Consider the following 11,099-nt stretch of genomic DNA (forward strand, 5'->3'; position numbering starts at 1 on the left):
TATCTAACTGACCCTATTGCTGAAACAACCCATGTTTCATTTATTCCAAATTCATCTCCGTTTGGGCAAATCGTGTAGTTGAAGTTTGACATTTTTCTCTATTTTTCGTTTTTGTGGATTACTGTGGTTGAATTTTTTTTATTTGCAGGTTCATGAGCGTCTTGGAAAATTCTTGCAACAGTATTATGAGCAGCCACAGTGAAAACCTACCACATGGAGCTTTGTGTTGATTTTATGTGCTTGGAGACAGCAACTGTCTGTCAGACTTTTCCTAAATAACACACCGGTTTTGATCTGCCGAGTTTGCATTTTATAATCTGAAACTATGTTTTTTTTCTCTCTCTGCTCTGTTAACTATCTGCATAGAAATACCAGATTGAAAAAGAAAGGAAAAAAATAGAAATTTCTCTTGCAGTGCAGCTTCACACTCTCTCTCAATTCTAGCCTTTTCATGCTCTAAATATTGACCCTTCCAACTCTCCGAAGAAGGAAAGCATGTAGATAAATCTAGAAGAAAAATAACAATGATTTCTTTGTGGCTTGGCAGACTATCTTGCACCTTAGCAAGAATATTCCTATTAGTTTTATTCAGCAATTTCTGTAATCCATTGAAAGCTCTCCATATGAGTAAAATACATGGTTCTGATGAATGCAAATGGGTTGCTTACAAAGAGATAAAGATTTTCACTAACATTGGCCTGCTGCTGTTGATTACAAGAGTCAAGCAAACAACTAGAGAAGGCTTTTGTAGATTTTTTTTTTTAATGTTTTTGTAGGTTTGTTTTAAGGCCAAAGATTGAACAGAGATGCACATTTTCTATTGAGGCCACAGTGAAAGCTAGAATTGAAGATAGCCATAGATTGTTTTCTCTTTTTTTTTCTTCTCTAAAATTGTGAAATTTTATAAGAATAATTAATGATTTTCAATTTCATGCAGCAAAGACTTCAACGTAAACATGCTAAAAACAGGACTTTGATTGAGGTCTTAAGTTGATTTTTTTATCAATCTGGGCTGGATGACTAGGATAGGATCCATGTCGGGACAATTCCAGAGATGCCCATGTGGTCAGTTTCTTCATTGGATGCTTGTAACCTGCTAAACCTTGAAATTAGTTGCGGAATTCACAATTAGCTGCATAATGAGGCTGCATTCCATAGCTAATTTGCAGAATCTTATTAAAACAGGACACAATGTTTTGATGACCACTACAAACCATAACCAGTCAATCTTGAACAGTTTGAACCTATCAAAGCAGTTGGATTTTTATTTTTTCTATTTTTTTTCATTTTTTTCAAATGAAATGATAAATTTTATTTTGTCACCTTTTTCTCCTTTTTTTCTTTTTTTTTTTTACATAACAATCATTTTTATGATCTTCCAGATCACACAAAGTGCAGGAGGAGAGCATACTCAAGAATTATTAACTTTTTTTTAGATGTAAGAAATAAGGTCTCCTAATTACACTTCCCCCGCAACGGCGCCAAAATCTCTAGTCACTTTAATGTCTTAAGTTGTTCTATATAAATTATCAATCGAGGTATCGTAAACTGATGAAGTGTGGTGCACCATATGTGCTTAGTTAACCTTTTTCTTACTTCCTTGTTTTCTAGTTTTTATCTTGTTTTGGGGTTTTGTTCTTGTTGATCTCCTAAAGTGTCTAATGCAAATGGAAATCATATTCTAAGGTCTTAAGAATACTTTTAAAGGTCAAGTATGGATGTAGATTTCAAGACAAGGTTTATGTCCCTTATGGTAGCTTCCAAAACTTAGCACTTCAAAAGATCTCAAAACATGCTATTGATAGAATTAATACTTGAACAAGAATGTAAATATGCAACTACTTAAATCAAACAAAAGATGAAATATTGATTATGAAATCACTGTCTCTGTTGCCCATCTAATTATAGAAATACAATCTAAACTATTACACTCAAACAAATAAAAAATTGTAGACTAACGAAAGCAAGATCAATTTACTTCACTTATAATCCGATAGCTTGCCAAGTAGCTTTTTGGGGTTAAGCCAAATAACATGAATAATTGATATCTAAATGAAAGCAAAATCAAATTACTTCACTTAAAATCCGATAGCTCTCCAAGTAGCTTTTCAGGGTTAAGCCATGGCTCTGGAGATAACATCAAATAACATGAAGAATTGATATCTAAATTACCTACTTGCAGATTAATGAAAGAAAAATCAAATTACTTCACTTATAATCTGATAGCTCGCCAAGTAGCTTTTCGTGGTTAAGCCATGGCTCCAAAGATAACGTCAAATAACATGAAGAATTGATATCTAAGTTACCTACTTGCACATTAATAAAAGCAAAATCAAATTACTTCACTTATGATCCGATAGCTTACAAAGTAGCTTTTCGAGGTTAAGCCATGGCTCTGGAGATAACGTCAAATAACATGAAGAATTTGATATCTAAACTAGCTAACAACAGCAAATAAATAAGATTGAAATCAAAGCATAATTGAAATTGAATAGCTTAAGAAAACGTTTAGCAGAGAGGCAAATCTCATGTCACTATTTGATGCAAAAACATGTAAAGAAAAACTAATCTACAATCAACTAGTTGAATAGACTTGCATGAATTAAAATTGCATGAATGAAAAATCTAAACTATCAAACTTGAAAGCAATAAAATGACATATATGAATAAAATCAAAGCAAAATTACAAAATAAAATCTACTCTACCTTACATTCTAATATGCTCCATGACATCTACTTGACATTTCCTTCCATGTTGAGAACATCAAATCTTTATTGAAATTCTTCAAAATTACAAAGTACAAGAAAGCTCTCTAAAGCTTTCCAAAGCCATCAAGGAAGAACTACAAACTCCAAACTAAAGAACTAAGAAGGCAAGCCAAGCTAAGACTAACAAATGAAGGAGAGAGATCTCCTATTTATACAGAAAGAAGAGAAGCCATCTCATTAATAAGAGTCCATGAATCTCTCACTCCACCTCTAGAGTCCTAATCAAAATAGGAACTGATAAGACACATGTCTTCTTAGAGTTTCAATACAATTAGGAGATGTGACACATATCCTCATGATCCCAGGATTCTTTCCACTCAAATTCGAATTTGGCCTTAGAGTGCCACATAAAGGTCTTCTAGAAGCTTCCTTTTAACCTACACATGTCAACAATCTCAATCCACTTTTTAGGTATAAGCATATGCACATTATTTTCAAAATTTTAACCACAAATTCACTTAAAAAGGCTAAGAATTAATAAAGTTTGGAAAAACATAAATGTGGCCCAATGATAATGTAAGTGGGATGAATGTAGTGACATAGTAGTGAAATGGAGGTGAAATGGAGGTGATATAATGGACATAATAGTGAATGTGTAATGGAAATGAATTGACATTTTCAAGACCCAACATCTATCCTAGATAATCTGAAACATTGATAAATATTCGAAGATGATGAACATTTGAAATCATTTTTGGAAGTAATAGATGATTTTTCACTTCTACAAATTGATGAAGATAGAGCTGAAATAAATAAAAATATAGATGCAAGTGATACTTCAAATTTTAAAACCCATATTTCTAATCATGACGTTATTCAATTATCTAAAAATTTTATTCTATAAGGACTTATTCCTTTAAAAAAAATTGTTTGATCAAAATGATGTCTTCTGAAACCCTCAGTCCATTTATTCAGAAGATGACATAGAAGAGATTAACATTGGAACTAATGAAGATATCAAAAACATCAAATTATGTCAATCTCTTGACCCTGATATCAAAGCTCAATATCTTAAGTTACTGCAAAATTATAAGGATGTTTTTGCTTGGACTTATGTTGATCTAAAGATTTATGATACTTCATTAATGCAACATAAGATTCCTTTGAAGCCAGAAGCAAAGCCTTATCAACAGAAGCTTAGAAGGATAAATCTAGCCATTCTACCAACTGTAGAAATGGAGATTAAGAAAATTCTAGATGCTCAGATCATCCTCCCTCTTAGATATTATAACTGGGTTGCGAATCTAGTTCCTGTTAGAAAGAAAAATGGAGAAATAAGACTTTGTGTGGATTTTATAAATTTGAATAAGGCATCATTAGAAGATAATTATTCTTTGCCCAAAATGGATCAGTTACTTCGAATGGTTTTAGGAGCAGAAATACTTTCTATGCTTGGTGGTTTTTTAGGTTACAATCAGGTGAATGTTGATACAACAAACAGAGAGAAGACAGCCTTTACTACACCCTGGAGTACATTCATGTATGCTAGGATGACATTTGCCTTAACCAATGTTGGAGCAACATTTCAGAGAGATATGGACATAGCTTTTATGGGTCAGATAAATAAATTTGCGGTTATTTATCTTGATGACATAACTGTTTTTTCTAAATCTGATCAGAAACATCGAAAGCACTTGATGAAGGTTTTTGATAGGTGTAGAAAGTTAGGAATATCATTGAACCCTAAGAAATCCTTGTTTGCTGTCAAAGAATGAAAACTATTGGGCCATATAATTTCAAAGGAGGGACTAGTAATTGATCCCAAACGAGTATCTGCCATTAGATCATTGACCTTACCTAGAAACAAGAAGGAGATTCAAGATTTTCTAGGTAATATTAATTTTCTAAGGAGGTTTATTCCAAATTATGTAGAGATTGTAAAGGATATAACTGACATGCTCTTAAAGGACCATGAAATCGAATAGACTCCCTCTTCTAGGCATGCATTTGAACAAATAAAAAGAGCTATCTCTGAAGCTCCCACCTTAGCTAGCCCTGATTATACTAAGCCATTTAGTATTTTCTCTTTTGTCTCTGAAACAACCCTTGTTGCCATTCTATTATAGAAAAATGAAGATTCCCATGACCAAGCCATAGCCTTTTTTAGCAACATTATCAGAGATGTTGAGCTTAAGTATGAAATCATTGGGAAGCAAGCCTATGCCCTCATTGAAGCCCTGAAATCATTCAGGATGTATGTTTTACATTCGGCTATTATGGCTTATGTCCCTAATAGTGCTGTGAAAATTGTCCTAACGCAACCAAACACTGATGGGAAAAGAAGTATATGGATCACTCAAATTCTGGAGTTTGATCTAACTAGCAAGAATACCAAGCTAGTAAAAAGTCAAGGATTAGCCAAGATTCTACCTAAATCAAACTGCAAAGTACTTGGAATCAATTTTGTTTTAGAAATACAAGGGAATAATACACAAGAACCTTTTGTCCTTGTAGAAGGGAAGAATACACAAGAACCTTCCTTTCATCCTCAAGGGAAGAATACACAAGAACCTTTTGTCCTTACAGAAGGAGAGAATCCACAAGAAACTCTACCATCATAGTAGATCAGTCATAACAGTGTAAACTTTGAAACGGGAACTGATACTGTTACCTGTTTCATACAGATAGCAAAAAGGTGACCTGATTTTGAAAAGGGGTGATGCAGAACACACGTGTTTTTTTCAGAGCATAGTTTTGGGCACTTTAATTTTTTTTATGTACATTACATTTTAGAATGGTAGTGATTTTCATGCTGATTTAAAAAAGTGGGTATTCTGCATCACACCCTTTTTAAAAGACCTATTTTTTGACTTTAAATTTTCTAATGTATGAAATGTAAATAATTATTTTCTAAATTTGATAGTTTTTGAAGTGGTCATTTTCTTCATATTTTTCTTATTTTTTATTTTAATTTTAATTTTTTTGTAGTGAGGTTTTCATTGTTTCGCATTTTTAAATTAGAAAGTCTATATTTTGAATTATCGATAATCTACATATTTATGCATCATTAATTAATTTTTCAATCCACATGAAATAATCGTTTCTAAAAAACAATAATTTTTAACAATGGACATAAAAATAACCATTTTTAACATAAATATAACAAAAAAAACTACACGTTTTCATAATTTTTTGCTAGAATTCACATGTCAAAATCACAATTTTTATACGAAAATTTTAACTAAAAATGGTTAAATAATAATTTTTTTTATGAATTTGATGTCAAAAAAATAATAATAATAATTTTTTTTCAAAAAATAATGATTAAAATCAATGCAAAAATCACATATTACAAATATTAAACACATAAAAACCTTAATTGATTGATTATTCTTCTCATAAAATTTCAAACTCAAAACATTGCAAAGCTTGATTTCCAAGCATAACTTAAATTTAATCAACAATGTCACATAATCCAAACTATTCATCCTCTAGAGTTTCATCATTGGCTTCTTCCACAATATTTTTTGCGTCCTTTTGCTCATTTTCCTCTTCTAATGGATCTTTGATGTCTGCGAATCTCCCAATGTATGTCTTTCCAAGCATTCCATGTAATGGTGTTTGGGGTTCCTTTGCCTTTTTTGCCACATGTGATTCACTAAAGTCCCCTTTCTTCAACCCAATTTCTTGCATTTCATCTAGAAGAAATTGAAGAGCATTAATTCTTTGTTGAATGAAATTGCACTGTAATGGATCTTTCTCAATTGCAATGCAATTTCTTCCTTTTGTAAGGTAGCATGCTAGTGTTGTACCTAATTATCAAGCACAAAAGAAATAATGAAATAAATTATTACAATGACATATTAATTAAAAAATAACATATTGAAATTCAATTCCATATAATAAAACTTACCTGAGCCAGAAAATAAATCCAAAACCTAATCTCCTTCATTTGAACATATGTCTATAAGATAGTTAATCAATAATTGTGGTTTTTGATAAATGTTAACTATCTATCCTTTTGTTTCTTTGTCTCAATATGTTAGTTTTCTCACAACAACATCATAAATCAATATTTGGCTATGACTCTTTCCGTCTACCCAATTAAAAATCATAGACATATGGCTATCATCTTTTGCCTAACTATCAATATGAATGAACTCACAATCATTTATAAATTGTTGATCTTCATTGTTAAGAAGATTTTCTTTTGCCTGTAACATGAAAAAATAAAAATTCAATTAACTTGTACATAAATTAATTTTTCAACATTAATCAAATGTACATTTTAAATGTCTTACCATGCAAGATGCATCCTTGAATTTGTTTTCCCCTTAAAGTTTGATATTATAATTGCCAATTGTGTGTCTGAATAAAATGTCACAAATCTCCATAATGGTGATGACGTCACTTCTATATATCCCGCAACCACTTTGTTAAGAGCTTGATAAGTATAAGTGTCACTATCATAGTAAAAATTTGGAATATTGAAACCATGGGGAATATTTGCAATAACTAGGGCATAATCGCTTTTCAGTATGAGTTTAGCAATGTCTTCACAGTTGCCTTGTATTACTTGATATTGAATAGTGTCTAGCCCATTCCAAAAGAAATGATTAAGAGTTGGATCAAGTTCAACATTCTTAATAAGTTGCTTCCTCAGTCTTTCTATCTTTATTTTTTCAATAAAGGTCTTGAAACTATCTGGTGCTCCATTATCTTCCTTCCTCATCTTTTATAAAATAAAAAAAAATATGTGTAAGTTATAAATTAAAAATAGTACACAGATGAAGGAAAATGAATGTATAAATCAAGATGCCTTTTTAAATGCAAGATAAAAAGCTTTTAATGTTGATGTAGAACTTGAATCTAGATAGTTGTATACAACATCATCCTAACTATCTTCATTCATCAATCTAACCATTTGTTCTTGAATTTTCATGTAAACTTTGTCACTACATAGATAAAGTAACAAAAATTTAATATAATGATATGTATAACAAATACTACCAAGAACAACATGTTTTATTTAAAATATAACTATAATCTATAAATAAATAAAAATAATTCAACACACTTACTTTTGAAATTCTTCAGACATTTCCTCCAATGATAATTCCCCTGACCTCACACGAGATAATATTGTTTTGACAATTTTTCATCTTTCACTCCTTGCATCACCCTCCATGGCATGATAGTCATATCGTCTGGAAGTTGCTTCAGTTCAGGAGCTGATTTACTGTTGCTACATATCAATGGCTTAGACTTTTTGACCCTTTGATTTTTAATGTCAATGTCTTCCCACATGCTAAAAATCTCATCAATCAACTTCCAAACATCTCTAGTTCTAAATGCCAATTGGAAAATGTTATCAACACCTCTGAATAAATCACTATTATTGTTGCCTTTTCCACCTATTGAATTGGTTTTCTCTTCAATTTGATAGCCTATTTTCATACAACATTCCTTTCGGAAATCTACAGTAAAATTTATCCTATCCCCACCACATTTTTCTTGAAATTCACTATGAATAAATCTAACCCTTTGGATGAAAGTCATAGACACCCTATATTCATTATCTGAATTATGATCCCATGCCACTAAATTTTCTTCTGTTTCATTTAAACCAGCATAAATGATACATTTCATTGTTTCAAAACGCGGGTTATTAGGATATTCCTCCATCAATTGTCTTTGAGCTTCTACAGAATGGTTTGCCCCAAGCACATAATAATTGTATTCAAAACATTTTGACTTATCAAATGATTCTTTGTTGGGAACTTGAAGTGGGTCAACAAGAAGCACATAACTCACCACATGAGCATATGGATTGTACCTCATCAATGTCTTCAAGTTGTGAACATGCAGATGATGTGGCTTTCTAACTTGATATTGACATTTTCCTTCACTTGCCTTATAGGTTTTTCTGACATTAAACTACAATGTACGACGACCATCAATTAAGTTTCTCTTTGTCAAATTTTGTCAAATGGCATTTTGTTTTGTTTTGATAATGCCATCATCTAAATCAGCGCCTGGTGTAATGATTTCTTTGCTTTCTTTTGAAGTTTCACTAGGTTCTTGACTACTGGTAATGACTACTTCAAAATCTTCAACTTTACTTTTCTTTGTCATAACATTCTCAACAGATTTATTCTTGGGCATTGTTACTTTTAGTCTTTTACGACTTTTCTCAGTTCTAATGTCATCTTCAGTAATAAAAACATATGCTTCACTATTAGTTTCAACTTCATCGTCCTCAAAAGTAACTTGTTTACCCTTGCTAGATTTATCCACCAGAGGCCTTTTTTCTGATTCTTTTGATGTAGTTTTGTAGCATCATCAATTACTACATTTTGCTTGTTTTCCATATCTTCTTCTGACACTGAGTAAACATTGCTGACAACTTTCATGATATTATGCTCTATGAAATGAATGCCTCCCAACCTAATTGAACAACTTTCAACAAAATTCTGCCAAACAAAATATCATATGTCAATAAAAACAAAGTTAAAAAAATATAGTGAGACACTTTCAAGAACACATAATACAAATATAAATAACAATACTTATGATGTTTTGTGTCATCTCATTTATGATTTGTTTACAAAACTTTGTAGATACCTCTCTCGTATCATACAATGAATATGATAGTCGATATTTAATCCTTTCATGTGACTTGGGAGCTTTTGTAAGTACGTAAACAACTTCAGTGTCCAGTACCGAACACATATCTATGACTCTTCCCATCATCTCAAACTTTCCATTATCATTCGGTATATCAATATATAGATATATATTCATATTTGTGCTTTCTTTTCCTTTCACATACCAGATTCTTGATTGAAATTTCACCTCTTTTGAATTTTTCCAGTCTGAAATTATCTTCTTATCACTTGAGGCACTTGAAAGATTTGTAGCCATGAGCTCAGTTGGAGTTCGTTCACCAATGTTTCTTGAAGATGTACCTTTAAGAGTCTTTGCTCTAGAAAGATTCACTGAAATTTTCTTTGATGCCATTTTCCTAAAAAATAGAAATACATAAATCAATAAATAACAAAAACATATTAACTTAAATTAACAACGAAAATATATTATCAATTTTTTGTTTGTATAATCAGAATCACTCAGCCACCCCTAACAGGTGGGCGGGCGGGTTGGTGCCAGGTGGGTTGGTGGGCGAGCGGGAGGTCAGGTGGGACAATGGGGCGGGGTGGGAAGCCGGGTGGGTGAGGGTGGGCGGGGTCAGCGGGCGGGCTAGGTGGGTGTGGGCGAGAGGGGTGCGCGGGTGTGGGTGAGTAGGTGGTGGGTGGGGGCGAGTGTGCGAGGGCGCCGCACTCGGCTCCCTTCCACCCCCACGCTCCCATGCTGACCCTGTTCCTTCACACCCACCGGCCTCTCCCCCATCCCTCTCCCCCCCCCCCCCCCCCCCCACACACACACTTCCTCACACCCACCTGGCTCTCCCTCACCCCTCTCACCTCCCCCTCACACGTCCCCACCTACCCGAACCTTCCCACACCCCATCACACACTAGGCACTCTCGCGCACCCGCCATCCCCACGTAGCCCTGCCCACTGCCTCTACCTGCCTGCCTACCTTTCTACCAACCCTCACCCTCCCTTTCCCTCCCTTTCCCTCCCCTTCTCTCTCCACCCTCCCTGCCACCCTCTCCACCCATGTGCCCCCACCTCCCCCCAAACACGCGCTCCCCTCACCCACCCCCTCGCGTGCACCCCTTCCCTCACACACCCCCCCGTGGCATGCCGCTGCCCCTCACCCCTCGCTCACCCCCTCACCCACTGAGGCCCTCGCCACCCCCCCCCCCCCCTCCCTGGCCCTTGCCCACGGCCGCTGCCTCCCTTAACGGTCGCGTTCCCCTCACTTCCTCCCTCCCTCCCCCCGTCTCCCCCGCCCACAGCCTTGCCCTCCCCACCCCACGTCTCCTCCCTCCCTCCCATTCCGTCCTCCCTCCCCACCTGCAACCTCCCTCGCCTTTCGTCCCCTCACTCCCTCCCTCTCCTTCCCCCCTCCCTCCTAGCCCACAACCTTCCCCACCTTCCGTCCCTTCGTTCCCTCCCTCCGCACCCACGGCCTCCTTGCCCTCATCGGCGGCCCGCCTCCTTGCCTGACCAGTGGCCAGGTGATAGGCCGACACCTCCCTGGCGACCCAACCCCCTGCCTGACCGACGACTGGGCAATTCTGGCAGCGCCAACCTAGCGGCCCATCCTCATGCCTGACCTGCGGGTAGGCGATTCCGGGAATCTCGCGGCCGCCGGTCGGGTTAGGGGGCGGCCCGCCGACGAGGGCGGGGAGGCCGTGGGTGGGGGAGGCCATGGGCAGGGAGGGAGGGATGGCACGTGGGGGGGAGGGGGGCGAGGAGCGAGGG

This window comes from Pinus tabuliformis, chromosome Q (genome assembly GCF_031772625.1).
Source record: "Pinus tabuliformis cultivar Carrire ecotype Pingquan chromosome Q, CPIR1, whole genome shotgun sequence".
In the NCBI taxonomy this organism is placed as follows: domain Eukaryota; kingdom Viridiplantae; phylum Streptophyta; class Pinopsida; order Pinales; family Pinaceae; genus Pinus; species Pinus tabuliformis.